At 41.1% G+C, this 20,600-nt stretch overlaps 1 long non-coding RNA gene across 1 annotated transcript in view; it reads right to left on the reverse strand.

The window, feature by feature from the left end:
- The window catches only part of LOC308475922, a 260,650-nt gene extending 250,878 nt beyond the window's left edge, over positions 1-9,772 (reverse strand). Inside the window, exon 1 of the long non-coding RNA XR_013985536.1 lies at positions 9,728-9,772. This is a non-coding gene — a long non-coding RNA (uncharacterized lncRNA). The remainder of the gene's footprint in view (positions 1-9,727) is intronic.
- Positions 9,773-20,600: the final 10,828 nt, after the last annotated feature.

Consider the following 20,600-nt stretch of genomic DNA (forward strand, 5'->3'; position numbering starts at 1 on the left):
ACCCTTCATCACTGAGGAATTCTGCGTCTTTCTGTGTGTGCAGTGCACAAAACCCTAAAGACGTATAATGGGCCGTTTGGTGAAATGTGTCGTGCCAGCAATCCCTCAAACAAAGGGAAAACATAGGACGTTTCCTTGACAGGCCTAAGAGCAAAAGCTGTGTGTGTATTTAATGGAATTGGGAGAAAGTGTGTAAAATTATTTCCCCTGTGTGGCAGATCGACTGGTTTACTTTCAGAAATATCGAACGTCGCTTCAGGAAACTCAAATGACAAGAAGGCTAGCCTTTGACTGGAGCCCATTTTGGACTGGGGACTTCTTGTGCTGGTTAGACCTCGGGAGGGAAGCATTTCTCGGTAACATGAAGAAAGCTTATTTGTGTGTAAAACACATGTCTTTAATTTTTACTATGACCCACCAGGTCTTTGGAGATGGCGCACTGTGACCTTCCTTGGTTTGTTTTGCTTTTCCCCCTCGGGCTAGCTATAATTTGGATAATGTGGGCAAATAAATCTGCTGTTAAATTAGGAGTATTTGGTTATCAGATGTCCAGCTCTATAGTTCTGAAGAATTAATCGAAACTCCCCCTACAAGCCTCTGGACAGAAAGGCACACAAGCACGTACCAGTTGTTAAAGGATGCCAGCAGCTGTAGACAATTGTTATGAAATATTACCTTGATGTGAGGACTGAAGTTGTGTGCATTTGCTACCTAATGAAGCACAGGAAGGGGTTCTGTTTCAAGTTCAGGAACCAGCTATTAAGACTATACCCTCCTTTTAAAAATTGATTCCTGGGCAAATTCAGCCTGGGGATTTGCTATACATCATTCAAAGCAAAGGGTACAGTTTAACCCTTGCTATCATCCTAAGGCAGCACTCCCACTGAAGTAGATGGTGTTAGTGCCAGCGATGATTTATGGCCCCCAAAACTGCAATGGAGTGGGTGGCTGCCCTGGATGTATCGAAGAGGGTGCCTTTGAACTTTTAACTCGATCAAGTTTCTTAGGAGGCATTTCTGAATCGTTTTAATCACTAGAATCACTAGAATCACTGTAACATAGGTACAGTGGCCAACAAAACAGAGTATTTTTGCCGATGTGGGGAAACATATTGATTTCCATCAGCTGCTGTGATAAAAATGACATGATGCTCTTTCCAAGTTAGCAGTTCTGGAGCTTTGAGGATGGGGAAGCTCATTTAATCACAGCAGCTGCTGAAGTTGGGAGCCAAAATGTTTTGCCACTTAAATGAAAAAATACTGTTTTGTTAATCACAGTAGAATTATAGAATCGTAGAGTTGGAAGGGACTCTGTGGGCCACCTAGTCCAACCCCCTGCAATGGAGGAATCTCATCTAAAGCATCCATGAAAGGCTTTAAGCAACCTCTGCTTAAATACCTCCAAGGAAGGAGTGTCCACAACCTCCTGAGAGAGACTGTTCAACTGTCAAACAGCTCTTACTAACCCCTGTGTTGCAAAATATGAGTCAGCAATACCAAAAGCAACACAATGGCCAGAAACAATAACAATGTGAAAAACTTTATGGAATAATTCAAAACATCAAAACTAACAAACTGAAGTCTCTACATAATTGCATGAGCACTGTTTCAGAGTATTTTTCATTATATCTATTCGAAAAATGATTGGTTAATGAAGAAATTACATATCTTTCTACTTACAAGTGTTGAACTAATTGGCTCATGAAGAATTCAATGAAACAGTAGTTGTTATCCAGAAACACTGTTCAGCAGAGTTCAGAGTTGGACATCAGAACTGGACATTTGCTAATTATACAATCTTCACAGCTTGCTCTCCGCCAGATAAAGTCTGGCACCGTGATTCATTTAAGACCTTTCAGAGACTTTAGTTTGTTAGTTTTGATGTTTTGAATTATTCCATAAAGTTTTTCACATTGTTATTGTTTCTGGCCATTGTGTTGCTTTTGATATTGCTGACTCAAACAACTCTTATTGTCAGAAAGTTTTTACATATGCTTAGTCGGAATCTCCTTTCTTGTCACTTGAAGTCATTGGTTAGAGTCCTACCCTCTAGAGCAGGAGTGTAGCCTTATTAGACTTTACCGATTGGTGGGGTGAGCGTTGCTCCCAGAACAGGGAGGAAGGAGTCAAATGACACCAAGGTTTGGTTCAGAGAAAGAGTTTATTCTGCTGTCCGGATAGCAGAAGGCACTGCGTGAATCGGTTCACAGCAAGCACAAAAGCAAGAGAAATTGCATACACTATATATATCCTCCAGGCACCCTCTCCCCCCTTCCCCAGGAATCCAGACACGTAAGCTTATACACGTAAGTTGACATCACAGATGTTCCTGCTCCTGTACTCTTAACCATAAAAGGGTGTTCCTGTTCCTGTATTTCTTATCTTGGGGTAAGAAGGTCGCCAACTCTAAGAGCACTCCTGGCACCGTTCCCGGGTGGCTGACAAGGTCTGTGCATCAGTGTGGTCAGGATGTAAGATAAGACACAGATGTGTCATCCCTGCTCCACTTTGGAACTGACAAGGCCATTCATTAGGCATCATGTACTGATAAAGGAGAGAGCTTTGTTTATACAGCTGTGTTCTTATACATTTGCTCAAGAGCTCAAGTTAATGGTTTTTAGCTAATGCACCCTTGGAGAAGGAAAAATGGGATTTTGGGGCCCGTTTCAGATTGACTGCACAGCCAGATTTTAGATTTGGGAAACCCATTCCTTCAGGAGAAAACAAGCTTGTTCCCTCTTCCATGTGGCAGCCTTTATTTGAAGATGGCTGTCATATCTCCTCTCAGTCTCCTCTCTTCCAGGCTAAGCAAACCCAGCTCCTTCAACTGCTCATCATAAGGCTTGGTTTCCAGACCCTTGAACATCTTGGTTGGTTGCTCTCCTCTGCATCCAGTCCAGCTTGTCAATCTCCTTCTTAAATTGCGGTGCCTAGAATTGGACACAGTATTCCAGGTGTGGTCTGACCAAGGCAAAATAGAGAGGAACTATTATTCCATTTGATCTGGACACCATAGTTCTGTTGACAGATCTGCAACATATGTGTGTATTTTTCTACATATATACACAAAGCCCTTGATTACTAGGCAGCTTTCTTATAATTTCAGTCTTAATAAAGATGCAGCTACCTTTCATCAGTAGCAAAAATGGGAGTGGAGAATGGCTTTTTTTAAAGTTCTTGATGTTTACAACTTTTAGCAACCTGGTTAAATGAATGACACACATTTCTTCTCTGTGCTGTATGGTATAACACTGGAAGGCTAGTGAAAGAGGCTCCCCTTCTGCTCTGCTCTGTTCATGTTTGTTTATCAAATTCAAAATGGATAACACTAGCTATCTATTTGTTTTGCAAAGAGGTTACTTGTTTGGCTTCCAAGGGCGCAAAACATTCTTGGCTATCTACCAGTAGCCTTTGCTGTTTATTCTGCAGTGCAAACAGATAGCTGTCATGCTGACTTTTGGAATAACAAATCCAGTCAGCCAGAAGGGTTTTAATAACAAATCCAGTCAATCAGAATGGCTTTTAATAATTCTAATTAAACAACAACAACAACACCCTTCTCATTTATGCATGAACAGCAAAATAATTTATTAATCAGAAGATTTGGGGGGGGGGGGCTATGAAATTGCAGCACATCTGTATATTGATCTAAAGTGTGAAGTAGATTGAAGATACCAAGCAGAAAATACTGAGGCTCTGCTTTGGGTCAGAAATCCATTTGTCGGTACCCCAGACCTTATCAACTCTGTTACATGAACAGCAACCACAGTTTTATTCTGGCAACCTTTCTGGAGTTTATTCCATTCTTGAATGTATCAGATCCCAAGAAGCACCAGCAGAAAGGGGTTTAGCAGGAGGGGATTTTCCCCTCCTTCCCCTAGCAATCCCCTGTAAACCCTTAGGGATGCCCTTGAATTCCTGAGGGTGGGGGGGCTGAGGGAGAAGGTGGCACCACCAAAAATCAGGAAGAAGTTGAGTTACTCTCATGAAAGGTGTCTCTGCCTGACTTTTGAGATTTTCTTCTGAGCACACCTACACAAGGATGGGCTGTTAAATTCATGGTCTATGGCTTCTGAAGCTTGCATTAAAAGTGTAATATTTTTGCAATATGTGTTTAATTTTTTATACTAGTACCCAAAAGAACCGGCTAGTGTGAAGTGTAAAAATGTCACTTCTATCCAGCGTAAATCTTGTGGGTCAATTATGTGTACTTTAAAAAAAAATCTGCATGGAAGATGGACTCTTGAAATGCTCTATGACTGAAACATCATACAGTGTACTGCTGCCTATATGCATTTATCTGGAGAAAAATAGTTGATCCCAATGCAGCTTATTTCTAAATAGAGATGCATAAACCCCCACATGCTCCTTCCATAGCACAACAGTAGATATAACCCATTATTTGATCTCATGCAATACTCAATATTTTTCCTTCTGTGCAGATTTCATTGGTTTGGGGGAAAAAACACTATGTAGAAAAAACAATCTCCAGAATTTTAGTCAAGTAAAATCCATAACATTCTATTTCATTAGTTTCAAGTCCAGAAAGAATTTGAATAAATGGTTACTAAATCATCTCGTATCACTATGCTTTACTTGTCTGAGAATGGGGTATTTCAGTGGCAGACAAGTTCTTTGATAACAGCTTGAAAAGAGATAAACCATAGTGTTGAAGAGACTCATAAATTTGCCGCAACCATGAGTTTTTAAATAATGACTCTTCCTGAACTTCTTCCATCAGACAGAGTCTCAGAAGATTACCATCAGTTCTTTGCATATTTTGAATCCAAAAAAAGACAAAGCTCTTATGTGAGAAGCAGCTTTGATTTTTAAGACTCCACTTTCTTTTCTAACCAAAGGAATTTGGATATTATTTCGAAAGGAAAAAACTTGCTTTCAGAAACTTATTTTGTAATACTTCAAGTTCCTTTTCACCGTGACCCAGAGTTCTACAGAATCTCTGTCTCAAGCAGGGTGAGGGGAGAGAAAGATTTAACTTATTACAAATCAAGGACCTTCCATTGCTGGAATAAGTACCCATCACATTTAGTGCTCCAGAATTTTAACATGGCTTAAAAAGTTTTCTCAACCCAAAATTCAGAAATGTGAAATGTGATGTCGCTCCCCAATAGAAGATTAAAAACTCACCCTTCACTATCTGAAATACTGTTGTTCTAGGACAGAGGTGGGGAACTTCAAGTCAGCATTTTTCAGCATCATTGAAATTCTTCCTAAACCACTTGGAATGTTCCTAGAATGCCCCTCCTTTTAAAGAAACTTTATTGTTTTAAAAAATGAAGACAAAATATAAACAACATCAAACGTACTGATCCAAAAGGGTGTGTGTGTGTGAAAACAATAACAGATTAAATGGAGGGGAAGAAAAGGGAAGATAATTCCCTACATTAATTCATGCAACACATCGTTTTAAACCAAGGCATCAATAAATATGTTATCCTAAGTGAAAGTAGAATGTTCCCCTTGATGCATGGCTGAAAAGGGGTTTCCATCGTACATAGATATCTAGGCTTCTTTAAAATCTTAAATTGGCTTAAGGTTTTAGTTGTGAATCATCATAACTTTAGCATTTCTAAAAGTGTTACTGTCAGGAATGTGGTTCACCAGAGTGCAGGGGAAGAGTCGGACACAGAAATTGAGCAAAGTGAGAGAGAGACCGATTCTGCAGATGAGAGCTGAGAAGGGGTAGTTTGACCCTCTTTCCCAAAGAAGACACTGTTAGGTCTCAAGAAGTGGGAGAGTTAGGAGGCAGCCAGAGCATTGCTAGGCAATCCACACATAAGCAGAGGACTGAGAGTGTGTCGAGTCCCCGTTCTAAGAGACTGGATAAGATCAGAGGACAACGAAAGGGCAAGAGGGGAAAGGCAGGGACTTGGCATCCTTCCTGCTGTGAAAGGGGTGGAGATTCAGACTGACCAACTATTGTCAATGCGAGCAGGCGAGAAGCCGTGCTCTGGATGTGTTTTTTGTAACTAAAGGTCCATAAAAGATAATGATAAGAGTCATTACTTCTTATCGGGGCTTGCTTGCCTGCCTGATATCATTACAGTTACATGTCACAAGATTGGGGAAGGGAAGTGGATGCACAGCGCATGTTTGTACATGCAATTTCCCACCCAGTTATGCACATGAATACAGACATACACATAGTGAAAGCATTTACAAAGAGATGAAGGTGGACAGCCTTCAAAAACCTGCGTATTTGGTATAGACTTGGAGTAGGCATTGTGATGACAAGCATAAGTTGTTAGACTATCCCTTACCTATGTTGGCTGATTTGAAGGGCACCACGTTGGCATCTGGTATAGATGCCAGCATTCTTTGCAAGCACATCATTTTCTTTTCCAGAAACCAACAAAAGATACACAGCAAATTTAACTGTTTGTTCAGAATGTCTGTATAGTCCCACGATTTTCCGCAGCCCTAATATTTCCCTCTAGGTTGATATGTGACTTAGGTTAATTTTAAGCTATAGGATAATTATGTAGGACAGAACAAGTTACCCTGAAGGCATATTTTATAAACCAAAGATATTGAATGCAGCTTGTTCTGTAATGGTCTCTGGGTAACAGGAACTTTAAAAAAAAAAGAAGAAGAAGGTTAAATTAGCAGGTAACCTTGAACCAGTTTTGTCAGATCGTTGCACCTGAGAAAAAGATAAGACACCTGGCAGAGATGTTAGATCCGATTGTTTGTGGCAGTGAGGGAGATAAGCAATGTGGACATGAATATTGTAGCTGCTTGGAGTCCAAGGAGTCTCACACTGACCTGTACATTAAGTTATGCATTTGGATACCTGCCATGATTTAAACTCTGTTCCTTGGCTGCAGGAAGCAAAGACAAATTTTGCAATACTCCGACCTCATTTGGACCTCCTCCATGTCCTGTTTTGAACACTGAGCAGAATGTGGCCAAATTGTAACCAATTAGGGGTTTTTATAGATTTATAACAAATAGATTTAATGGACAAATAAATACTGCATAATATTTTTTAATAGGTTCAGATTTGCATGTGGAGAGGGCTTCTCTGGGTAGCCATGCAAAATCATTTAGTGGTTATGCTTAAATACCATTGTAAGTTGTGGGCAATAGTAAACACGGAAGGTAATTCCTTTGGAACTATTTTTTCATATTTCATTGAGATATAAAAGGAGTCTTCATTTTGCAGTTTGAGGATGACCTTTTCACGAAGAGTCAGTTTAGACCTGACTTCAGTCCATCTTCTTCCTTGTTAATCTTAATACATTCATTAGGTATGTGAGTACGTAAGTTCCCGTTTCCTGTGTATAGTTATGTAAATTGACAGATTATGCGACTAACTTTGAACAAGGGAAGACCATTTGCAGGAGAAATTGTCCAAATCGGAGAAACTCAAGCGAGTGACAGTGACTTACAAGGCCACAAGAAGCAAGATTATTACGAGAAGCTTAATGGGAAGCAAGACTTGCAGGAAATCATCCAATACTACTTGGAAGAAAGGAAGTAAGATATATTTTTCTTAAATGATTTAATGCTCAAGACTTGATATTTCTTATATCTTTTATAACTCAGGGTCAACCCAATGTTTTTCCTCCTCTCTCTACTATTCTGAATAAGGCAAGCACTGAAATTCAGTTCATTGCTAGTCATTAAGTCCCTTTAGGGCACAAAAGTGAAACAAAGAATCAGATCACTGAAATAGAATGCTACTTCTCTATGGTTTTATCTTCTGTTTCATAAAATGTGTGTGTGTGTGTGTATGTGTGTGTGCCCGCATGCACACACACATGCACACTGTATATTTCTTCACTTAAAAAGAAATAGTATAGGGCAAGATCTGATGGCCTTATTTCAAATGAATATTTTTTTTGGGGGGGGGATATTGATGGTAAGAGCAGTTTGAAAATTTAACCAATTACCTAGAAGGATGGAGGACTCTCTCTCACTGAAGGTCTTCAAGCTGGTCTGGGATTGAAGCTGTTGCAAGTGTTCTAGCTCTGCATTTCCTGCATTGAACAGGAAGGTGGATTAAATGTTTTACAATGTCTCTTTCAACTCTATGATTCTGTGTTTAGCCCATGGAAGCAACAGCTCTTTGCCAAAAGAAATTGTACACTGCAAAGCTCTATAGCTAAGCCAGTGCTCCCCCCCCCCCAAAAAAAACCCCACATACCCCTATTTTGCTCATATTCAAGGAAGGGGAAGGGAGGGAAGACACCCCCCCAAATCCAGACAACCCCCAAACAGATGATGAAGTGGAGTCTGGTCCATTTGGGCAAATGGGTCCCTGTTCCACCAACCTTATTCTGCAGCCTCCACCTGCCTGCCTTCCTATTTATTGAATCAACCAGTCCAGTTAAACAAGTCAGCCGTGGCAAAACTAAATTTAGCTGGCTCTGGCTGTCGTTGCTCCTAGTTCCACTTATTGCTGGCATCTTTGTCTTCTGCTTCACCAATCCCAATGGGCACCAGGAACCACTGGTGATGTTCATTCCCGACAAAAATAATTATGTGAGCACTCTTTGCCCAGTGCTCTTACGCCATCTCATTTCTTGAAAAAAGGAAGTTGGGTTGTGGTTGCTGTTGACAAAATCTTGACAAATCATGGGGCACAATCTAAACATACAGGAAGCTGCCTTATACTGAGTCCATTGGCCCATCTAGTCCATTATTTTCTATACTGATTGGCAGTGGCTATCGAGGCAGATTCTTTCCCAGTCTTGCCTGGAGATACTGGGGATTGAACCTGTGATCTTCTGCATGTCATGCCTGTGTTCTACCCCTGAAGTATGGATGAAAAATGAGGTAACATGTTCAGAGAGGTTCATCAGAACTTCCAGGTACCACTAATTTCGAATGTTTAGTGCTCTGCCATTGGATTCAGCGAGATTTGAAGTTTGGCTCAGCCATGACCCATGATTTGTACTCAAGTTGCTGAACATATCAGCAGCTTTATTAGACCTGTCAGTGAATAATAAGAGGAAGTGATGTGACATCAATTTCTGTGGGGCCCTGCAAATCATTTTGATCTAAGATAAATCTCTTTTGTGTGACAAACCATTTCTGATTTGCTTCCATCCCACATAACTGACATGCTTATGTATCTTTAGAAAAGTTTATTGAAAATATCCTACAAGATGCAACACCAGCAATTGTGTCTAATAACCGCTATATGATTTAAAACCAAGAATCGATCCTTCTTCTGTGTATAATAGCTAAAGGTTACAATCATCCACCCCTCGCTCCCCACACTGCAATAAAAAGGAGCTACCTTTTCTTTTGTGTTTGATGGAACACAAAGTAACTTTGCCAGAGTTAAAGCAAAAGCCACTCCAACTCCATATACTAGTTTTAGCATGATAATGCTAACAAATATAAGCTGGGTTCCTAGATTCATTTCTTCTTCATCCTGGGATGGGCAATCTGTTACTTGCAGTGGTGAGCGGTCAGTGGATTAGGGGGACTAGGCCCAGGAACTAGACTCCTTCCCAAAGCCTGGGAAGCTTCTGGCCTGCTTAGGGAGTGAGGCATAATGCTCTGATGGGTCCAATAGCCATTCCATCACCTTGCCAAAGCCTGACTGGCTTTGGAAGGAGGACTACAGCATCCCGTCAGAGACATGGCACCTCCTTCCCAAAGCTCAGTGTCAGGGCCTGGACTGAGGAGGAATGGTGGGGGCCGCCCGCCTTCTCCTGAACCTTCTTGAGAACAGGAGGACAGTACAGTGGTACCTCGGGTTACATATGCTTCAGGTTACAGACTCCGCTAACCCAGAAATAGTACTGGGGTTAAGAACTTTGCTTCAGGATGAGAACAGAAAACTTATTCTGGCGGTGCGGCGGCAGCGGGAGGCCCCATTAGCTAAAGTGGTGCTTCAGGTTAAGAACGGACCTCCGGAACGTATTAAGTACTTAACCCAAGGTACCAATGTACTGAATATGTATATCAAATATTAAGAACAGTTTCAGGTTAAGAACGGACTTCCAGAATGAATTAAGTTATTAACCCGAGGTACCACTGTATAGATTTAGAACAGTGGTTTGCAGAAGGACATAGTTCAGAGGCTGCAGAAGGGAAAAGCTGGGAAATATTAGAAGAGGAACAGCAGGAAGAAGCAGCACTGGGAGAGAAACAGCTGACAGACTCAGTGTCTTTGGAGAGAGTTCCTGATCCCACCACTCCCAGGACTAGGCGGACATTGAGGGTAGGAGAACAGAAAGCTCAGATCAGCTGGGAATGATGTAGGATAAGGGAGACGGAGGGGGTTGGACTTTACTTGGAGCAACCACCATTATCTAGAGAGATTCTGCATTCCTTTCTCTCTCTTTGATTATTGAATAAACTATTTGGTAAGAACTCTTTTTTTAAATCTGCTTCTTTGATGCCACCGTGGGAGGGAGTAGATTTCCTGAAGCCTGACACCCTGGAAGCTTCTGCCCAGCTTAGGGAGGGAGGCATGATGTTCACACGTGCGACATTAAACACATGATGTTGCCCCCCATTGCCCTCACAAGCTGGTGCCTCTGGTTCTAACTGTACCCCTTTGAAAAATTTAGCTGCACATCATTGGTTGCTTCGCCTAATTGCTCGTGCACGGTAATGGGTGGGGTAGAGAGGAAAGGGAGTTGGAGGGGGGTGCTTGGCTGCTTTGGGTTCTGGCCCCACCCAAATTTGGCTTTGGCCTTGCCCACCTCTAACTTGCTTCTGGCTCATGTCTTGCCTGCTGACAGCAGGCACTCCCCTTGACAGATTACCTCCTTGAAGGAATGCAACTCTGGACTGATAAAGATCAAATATTTGGCATGCTCTGATGAAATTGGCTCTGGCCTACAGAAATGTATGTTGCAATGTGTTTGTTTGTCTTTTAGGTGCCACAAGAAGACTCAAGAGACAGAGTAACAGTGAAAAGGTTGAAATAAATAAAGAAATAAAAAAAAATGTCCAGTAGCACCTTAGAGACCAACTAAGTTTGTTCTGGGTATAAGCTTTCGTATGCATGCACACTTCTTCAGATACACTGAAACAGAAGTCACCAGACCCTTATATAGAGAGGGAGGGTGGGGTGGGGTTTTTTGCAGAAGGGTAGTAGGAGATGGGTGATTGATTCAATAGGTATGGTAAACCTGTTGACGACTGTGAACGACTGCAATTAGTCCTACAGGAAAAAGCAAGGGATAGTATGCAGATGACCAAAAATAGCTTTAGCATATGTAATGAGACAAGAATCTAATATCTCTATTCAGACCAGGTCTCTCCATAGTTTTAAGTTTAGAAATACGTAAACCATGTATTTGAAGAAGCGTGCATGCACATGAAAGCTTATACCCAGAACAAATTTAGTTGGTCTCTAAGGTGCTACTGGACAATTATTTATTTATTTCGATTGTGTCAGCCCAACACGGCTACCTACCTGAGTGAAAAGGTTGTATTTATTCAAATATAGCAATAGAAGATCTGCCAAACAATAACCAAATTATGTAAGCATGAGCAGGTGGGTTTAAATTGACCTTCTGCTGAAGAAGGTTTGTCACATGAAAGGCAATGGTGGTGAGTTGCATACTCTCTTGGTCTCCTCTTTGAACTTCTGCAGATCTGGCTACTGTCCAGTGAAGTGAATGGACCAATTGCCCAACACATCTCTAATGTTATTTCTTTGGCTGATAAAGCAGAAGTTGTTTTAGTTTGCACAAAAAATGTATCTTGGTTTATAGAGCTATTATGCACCTGTTAGTGATCATAAAGAGCCTTCTGATCTGCCCTTCATAGACCAGGAATCTCCTACTGCTCATCAGTGCAGGAGTTCCTGGACAGATGGAACACCCATTAAACTGGATTGCACACCTGCTATTGGCTGTCTTGGGCTATGTAAATCGGCAAAAAGAATGGCTGGTCCAAGTATGAGCAAATGGAATATCAAAATCCATCTTATGTGCCATAGAACAGGCAGTTTCCTGATTATATTCTACCTGGGCTATTTAAAGTTATTCGTACCCAGAGAAATGGGTAATAGGCACATTCAGCCTTTCCTTTGTCGATTAAGAAACATAAAGTGGTCACTGGAGTCTAAAATGTCTGATACATGCCATTGCATTATGTGAATGCTGATAGTCCATTGCTGTTTCCAGCAATGAATACACAAAATATGGATGGGACATTTTATTAAAGAACTATTTGCACATGCTGGGGATTCTAGTTGTGCCAGTGTCACTGCAATGTACCCACAGATTCATGCCAGTCGTAATAAATGTGGAATTATTCAAAGGTTGAAATCCCATCTACATTTATTTTGAGGCAAGATGCAAAGTACTGTCTACTGTTATTGTGCTTAATTCTATTGTCTTGGAATCAAAGGAAATTTAGGCTATCAGTGTGTGCCATGACAAAGCAGGGAACACTTTGAGACGCTGGCTCTTTCTTCTGAATAAACATGCATAGGATGTCACTGTTAGTTGATTATTGAGTGCTATGGTATCCCACAATCCCTTTACATAAACTTCATCCTTAGTGAAGTAATAAAGATACTTTCTAAAATATGAATATTCTAAAATTGCCCTAAATATTTGTTAATAAAATAAAATCCAGTTCAGTCTTCTAGTTTAGCAGCGTTCTTGGCAAAATGAAATTTAAATTAGCAAATCAATCTACATAAGAGCTTGCATGTCATCAACTTTTTAACACCCTTGTTGAAAGCTAGGCTCTTCCAACACACATTATAGATGCACATAATTATTAGCCAGAAATTAAAAGCAAGATTCATATCCAAATATTTATAGAGTGTTTAGCTAAATTTATGGAATGCACACATACATACACACTGCCTTCTCCATAGGAGTCCATTTGTGCAAGTTTAACTTGGAGTGTTATTGACATAAAACATTACAAATTTATCACCAGGATCCGGGAGAAAAAGTCAAAAAATTATTCACCCTGCTTACCATAAAAAATCTGATTGTAAAAATGTCTGATTCATACTGCAAGAAATGATAATCTTAAAGGTGTCTTATATTATGCACATTGTGAAGCATATATTTATATGAAGCTGGCTAGAGCCTACAAATTGCCCACATACTAAAATCAAAATGGTACCAGACTATGGAACTAATCATAGACGCTGCCACTGTCTTTTTAGCCAACTAATTGAAAGGACTGAAAAATGAAATATGTTGTTCTGTTTCCATTACATTCTTTCCCTTCAATGACCAATGTAAAATATGAATGTGTAACTCAGGAAAAATTTTGTGGTATTCCTGCTCACTGTGGTTACAGAAAAGACACAAACCTGAAGTCAGGAATGGCATTATCCAGCAACCAGGAAGAGAACATTTCATTGAAGTATGCCATCAAGTTGCAATTGCACTCAGATGTCATTTGTGTTCTGTCAATACTGTATGCGGCATCTCTTTCAGCATCAATATTATCACTTCCCAAAGAATTCTGGGTGGCACAGAAATGGGGTGTAAAATCTTGCCTTTGAATCTGACTGTTCTAAATCAAATTGAAGAAGCTTCTTTTAATATCAAAAAGCCTTTAATCATGTAAAGAAAGTTCCTCGCTTTAGTGGGGATACTAAAGTACTTTCCCTTGTACTGATTGTTCAATCAAGGGTGAAATTCTTCCTTCACATTGAATGCCTTTTGTATAATGGAAGGACATTTCATACCATTAATGCTCAGAACAAGAAAATGCTTTAGTTACTCCAACATCAAGGACTTTGACTTTTATTTTCAATTAATTCAAAGGATCAATGTAAAGAGGACCACGTGAAGCTCTGGAGTGTATTGAAGAGTTCATGTGCTCAAAATTAACCATGTATAATGAATTTTAGAATACTTTTTCTGGGGCTCCAAATAGAAAGAGACATGTTGTGTGGGTGTGAAGGTGGAGCCTTTGCAACCTCATGGCATCCACACTTCCTAGCCATTAGAGATGTGTGAATATGTCCATTTTGGTTTCTCTCATTTTCTCTTCCTCCCCCACATCTTAAGTTCAATTCTCCACATTTCCACACCAGTTTGAAACCCCTGCAACTATTAGAATTGGGAGGCACACTGGAAACTTCTCTAGCTTAACAATTATTATAACTCTCTACCCTAACCATCTGAGCCTGGGAGCCTGAACACTGTATAACATGACAAACTACTGGACATCAGAAATGAAAATGCTGTAACAACAACAAGATGAGAATGAGGGGAAAGGGAGAGAAAATTGCAAGGTAGTAGACTCCTGATGCAGTTCTTCTAAAGAAAAATGTGTATCTACTGAGAAAGTCACAGCTTCTTGCAATCTAAATCATAACTGAAACAATACTTTTTTTAAAAAAAGTCACTCTTAGTAGGTTCACCTATCACTACCCACATACTGATTTAAGAATTCATAGAATCGGTTCATTAAAATGGGCTCCTCCACATTTACCTTTTGTGTCATGTACAGTATCTAGCACTTTAAAGTGCTGTGTGAGTGTTTTTTTATTCTGCTGGGGAGCTTTCCCCACAAAAACCCACTCTTTACCACTGAATGGGAGCAAAGGAAAAACCTAAATAGCCATGTTAAAGAGTATGGGAGGGGGGGTGGTCTGATAATATTTTACCTTCTCCACTGTCTTTCAGTCACCTTGTTTATTCTTTGACCCTCTGTGAGTTCCCCTTTCCCAAAGCACAGATGGTGGATTTAAGTTGCTTCCTCTTCAGACTCTGGAGATCTTTCTGCTGGGGAGATGCTATGAAACGGTTGGCTGAAGGTCCCAAAATAGTCTCTCCTGTGCACATAGCTTGGTGCAAATATATTGTCCCATCCATCACATTGTGAGTTCAAGACAGGTTTACACTTGTTTTCCAAGATAACTTGTCCAGGTGTGTTTTCAAGTTGACAGGTCAGCTTCTATGTTCATAAAACCTGCTTGGTACATTGGCCACAGACACAACGCCTGCTCCAAAGCTCTTGAGGTCACCAGAAATATTCCCATTAACTTCAGTGGACCCAAATTAGTCCCATTTGCTCAACAACCCGGTGGAAGTTTCTGCTGAGGGAGTACAGATTTATGCCAGATGCTAGAATTGACATTCCCTGTTCCATAATTCAGGTGTCAAACCCAAGCAGGAAAAGAAAGAACACCAACATTAGCAATCATAGGAGGGCACCTTCTTCTTGTTTCAGTGTTTCCTTCTTGTATCCACCGGAGATCTCTTAGAAGATCTCCTAGCTGCTGAGACCTAACAGCAACCTTAACTGGGAAGCTTTCATACAGGTCAAGACATATAGGCTACAGCCTATATGTCTACTGGCACAAGGAGGGTTTTGTGACACTTCACCCAATGCCTTATCTGCCAAAGTTGTGACAGTTGCGGGGAAGGCAAAAATCCCAGGTTGGCCAATAGAACTGAAGGACAAATTCTTCCCCAGCCCTGAATACGACAACTGATTGCCATCCATAGCAAGGTCAACAATGAAACAAAACCTCAAATAGGTAGGTGTAAACCTAAAAAGAGGGTAGGTGAGTGGGAGATCCTAAAGGGCAATATTGTCAGGTAAGGGGCAACCATCACCGAAGAATTGATTCTTTTGAATTATGGTGCTGGAGGAGACTCTTGAGAGTCCCATGGACTGCAAGAAGATCAAACCTCTCCATTCTGAAGGAAATCAGCCCTGAGTGCTCACTGGAAGGACAGATCCTGAAGCTGAGGCTCCAATACTTTGGCCACCTCATGAGAAGAGAAGACTCCCTGGAAAAGACCCTGATGTTGGGAAAGATTGAGGGCACAAGGAGAAGGGGACGACAGAGGACGAGATGGTTGGACAGTGTTCTCAAAGCTACAAACATGAGTCTGACCAAACTGCGGAAGGCAGTGGAAGACAGGAGTGCCTGGCGTGCTTTGGTCCATGGGGTCACGAAGAGTCGGACACGACTAAACGACTAAACAACAACAAGGGGCAACCACTCACTTTAACCCCAAGGGGCAGACCAGAGTGAAGTGCTCATGAGGACACAGCCAGCTCCACTCCCTGGCCAGGTCAGTCTCATGGCTTGCCTGCCATTGGCCAGTTTTGCAGGTGGGTGATTCAAATTTCCTAGCTACCAGGAGAGGCTTCTGCTTCTCTTGCTGATGGGAAACCTAGCTGAGGGCAATGGGTGGGGGAGGTGGGGCAGCACCGTGTCACAACACCACACTACTTGTTAAAAGTAAGCAGAATTGTATCTGGTCTCCATGCAGTTCCTCATTTTGACCAGGTAAAGATGCACAAACTGCATCACCACCTGTTATCCCTCAGGTCCCCAGTTTCAGATCCACCATGGTGTTGTCCTAACACTAGGTATAAAGAGAGTACTATACCTTTGGGGAAGTTGAATATCTTACTAGGGCTGACCATCCACAAAATTAGAAACATAGGAAGCTGCTATAAACAGTCACATCACTGAGCCATGTAGCTTAGTGTTGTCTACACTGATTGGCAGCTGATGTTTCAGGCAAGAGTTTTCCCCAGCCCTGCCTGGAGATGTTGAGGACTGAATTTGGGTACCAATTTTATACTGTCAGGTGTCCTGATGATCTGTCCCAGGCCTTAAACTTCCGTATGGAGGCTGAAGTCATACACACATTTACCTGAGTGTAAGTCCCACTGAGTTCAGCAGGTCTTACTTCCGAGTAGCTAAATAAAGAGCCGCAAGGTAGCTTTTGCAATCAGGTGTAATGCTGAAACGTAAGGGAGCCAATCTCACAATAATTTAAATATGTTCCCATCATGGATTCAGTTTTCTATTAAGACTGCAGGGATAGAAGTATAATTGGAAAGGTATCAAGAGACAAAGCAATGCGAGGCTTTGCTGATTTCTTTATTTCCATTATTGAGCAATTTCAGCCTGGTTTTCCATTTTAATGAGAATGTTGATTACGATGGCATTTTGGTTCTTAGAAAGAGGCTGGTACATCAAAAATAGGAGTGTTGCCAAGTTAAGTGTTAAATGACAGATTCACATGCAATTGCTTTGTCTCAGCATAGCTGAATTCTGGACACCTAATTCCAGTGGAAGCAGAGTTTCAAAGTTTATAAAGCATAGCATGGAACTAAACCCTTACTGCAGTCTTGGTTGATGAAACAGTCGGCCAAGTCTTGGTGGAGATTTATGTTGCAAAAGTTTTGTGACCGTGCTACAGGGAAACCTTTGCAAAATAAATACCCACAGGCTTAAGATTTTTAAAAAGTAAAAAATAGACTAAATTAGCATTCCCCAACCTAATGCCTTTCAAATGTGTTGGACTACAACTTCCATCTTCCCTGGCTATTGACCATACTGGCTGGAGCTGATGGGAAGTGGAGTCCAACATTTAGAGGGCAACACTCTGGGAGAATTGCACATGCTTAAATTTTGCATTTCAGATTGTGGTGTTCTGTTGGAGGAGGGTGGAGCCTGGTTTGTATTTTTAAACTTTTATCTGTACAAAACCGGGAACATGGTCAACAACCTAAATGCAGCTAACAGTTGCTAGAAATTAATAAAGAATTTGAGCACATTGCTAATATCAAGTTGAAGCTGTTAAAGCTCATTGCTTTATGCTTCCTTTCCCCTGCCATGGTTGTAGCATGCAATGCTGGATGTCAAATCAATGTGGCACACAGTTTCCACACCAGCAACCAGCAACCAGCTGCCTTCTGGTAATAATACTGACATGGGAACTCTCTGCACCAGCAGACAAGCTGATGTATTGGTTGGCACACTGCACAGTATGACTGTGTGACAGAGGATAAAAGTCCACACACAGTGTTTATATGTAATTGGTAAACACACCATGGCTCTTATTAGCCACTAGTTCAGCTGGTCACTCATAGATCTGATGGTAAAACTGGTTCCATTAGACTTACATCTCATCACACAGAAATGTCATTTGGTGTATTAGGTATTATTCAAAACCCAAATGACAGAATGGACTTGTCCCAGACTAAGTTAGTTGTGAAGTAAGTTTTCAATGGGTTTCAACTAAGTTGAAAGTTTTCAATGGGTTTCAACTGGTACCAGGAGGATCTAACTTACTGTGGATCACACCTAATCATGTTTGGTAGTGACACAACTCAACAGAACATGGGTAGCCCCTGCAAGATCATATTTCAAGAGGATACATTGTTCAGGAAGGGTGTGTCTGATGATCAGTCGGATATCAAGACAGGAGGTTCCAACTAAGGCATAAAAGCCAACAAGGAAAGCCCAGGAATGATGGAATCCAGCATGAAGGGTTTAAAACTATAATTTCAGTCCAAAAGCAATGAAAGGAGTAGTGGGGAAATGAGGACACATCACATATTGAAACATTATCTTCCTTGTAATGACATAAATTAAGCCCCCCCCCCTCACTTTTTTACTTAAACACACACATGGGTAGGGCATTTGATGTGGAAAGGAACTATTTTGTTTGGACATAATTAAACTCTATCATTTATCCCAAGATACAGAGCTGATTTCCCATTGTGTGCTAAGCTAAATTGTAAAAAGATAACTGGATTTAATAGCAGATTATATTTAAAGGTGAAGAAATGTCCAATTTGGTTTTTGATGCAGGTAGAGATTGCTTATCAATTCTGGAATGATTATGTTCTCATGGAAGGAAAGATATATTAATAGACTATAAAAAGCAGCTATAAAGAAAACGTGCTAAAGATGGATATGCTTTAAAACACACACACAGAGAGAGAGACATATATAGTACAGGAATGCCAAAGACAAATGGACCTGAAGGAAAATATTAACATGGCAGAATAACTTAAGGAGAATGACATCGCTGGGAACATTTTTTTAAAAAAATTGTAATAAACCATACATGCTGATATTTCTTGTGAAAATGACTTTGGCTATGAAGATGGTTGCGAACAGCAAAAATACAAACTGAATTACCTTGATTGAATCATAGATATACTTTCAGATCTCATGAAGTCTGTGAAGATGATTTGATCAAGTACAAATTCTAGAAATGTGGAAAGGCTGATCAGTGATCATTTTAGACATGTGTGGCAGTGTCATGTATAGATAGAAAAATATTCAGGCAGACCTCACAAAGCAATCTATATTAAATGATTAAAACAATAAACACAATAACAATTATAGAATTTTTAAAAATGAACACGGAAAGAAAGGTTCCTTTTTGGAAACCTTTTCAGAAGCTGCTGTGATGGCAGTTTGGGTGAGAAAGAGGGGCCACCTCAGGTGGAAGATTGGAAGCTGGATGATGTCCACCAAACAGTCTCTGCTTCTTCTAGTTTCTCTTCAGCGTATGATAGCTATTTCAAAGAACCTGTGGGGACAGTTGGGTGGAGGGACCACCAGTGGGAAATGGACAGTGGCAGCTTGACAAGCTCTTCCAGTTTCTTCTCCTGTCCCCTCAGGCCAAAATGGTTCTTCAGAAGAAATTCTAGGAGCAGATGGTGGAGAAGGACTGCCACTAAAACTGGTAGTAGTGTTTCTACTTATTCTCTGCTCCCCTTGGGGCAGTATGGTTCTTCTGAAGACCCTGAGGTGGCAGTTGCCACTATTGGTTGTGTACTGGTGAGTCACAGGACGTGAGAACTTTGATTGAACTTCACTTGCTGATGTGCCATTCACTTGTTTGTTTGTTTGTTTGTTTGTTTGTTTGCAACACATTGAATGAATGAATATCCATTGAATGCTGGGAAAGTGAAATGAAATTTGATGTGCATGTTTAGAACACAATTCTACATTTCACATTCAAGCACCCATTCCACTGGTGTTCATTGTCAAGGGGTTAGGAAAATGCAAAATATGCTATACAGTATATTTTGGGCAGTGGTTTGTTAGTTCTCAGGACGTGGGTGGCGCTGTGGGTTAAACCACAGAGTCTAGGACTTGCTGATCAGAAGGTCAGCGGTTTGAATCCCTGTGACGGGGATAAATAGGTAGATAAATGCAAGTAGATAAATAGGTACCGCTCTGGCGGGAAGGTAAAAGGCATTTCCATGCGCTGCTCTGATTCGCCAGAAGTGGCTTAGTCATGCTGGCCACATGACCCGGAAGCTGTACGCCGGCACCCTCGGCCAATAAAGTGAGATGAGCGCCGCAACCCCAGAGTCGGACAGAACTGGACCTTATGGACTGGACCCTTTACCCTTTACCTTTACCTTTACCTTTGTTAGTTCTCAATAGGCTTGGCTGCCTCTTGAGATATCCTTGCCAAGCTCAGCACCTAAGGTCAGAGGTCATCATCAATGTTTGGATGCTGGGAGTCATTTTGAATCAAGACAAAGGGCTAAAATGTGACTTTGGTGTGACTTCAGCCTATTCTTTGGTGTGATGGGCTCTAACTATAAGGATTTGGACGCCTCTGAAGATATCAGTGCCCTCTTGGGCAGCCCTTCACCATATTTGGCATGATGGTTCCAACCTGTGCCAATTTGGATGCCTCTTAACATACAGTGGTACCTCGGGTTAAGTACTTAATTCGTTCTGGAGGTCCGTTCTTAACCTGAAACTGTTCTTAACCTGAAGCACCACTTTAGCTAATGGAGCCTCCTGCTGCCGCCGTGTCGCCGGAGCACGATTTCTGTTCTCATCCTGAAGCAAAGTTCTTAACCTGAGGTAATATTTCTGGGTTAGCAGAGTCTGTA

Source organism: Podarcis pityusensis, assembly GCF_964106645.2.
Source record: "Podarcis pityusensis genome assembly, chromosome: 4".
Lineage (NCBI taxonomy): Eukaryota > Metazoa > Chordata > Lepidosauria > Squamata > Lacertidae > Podarcis > Podarcis pityusensis.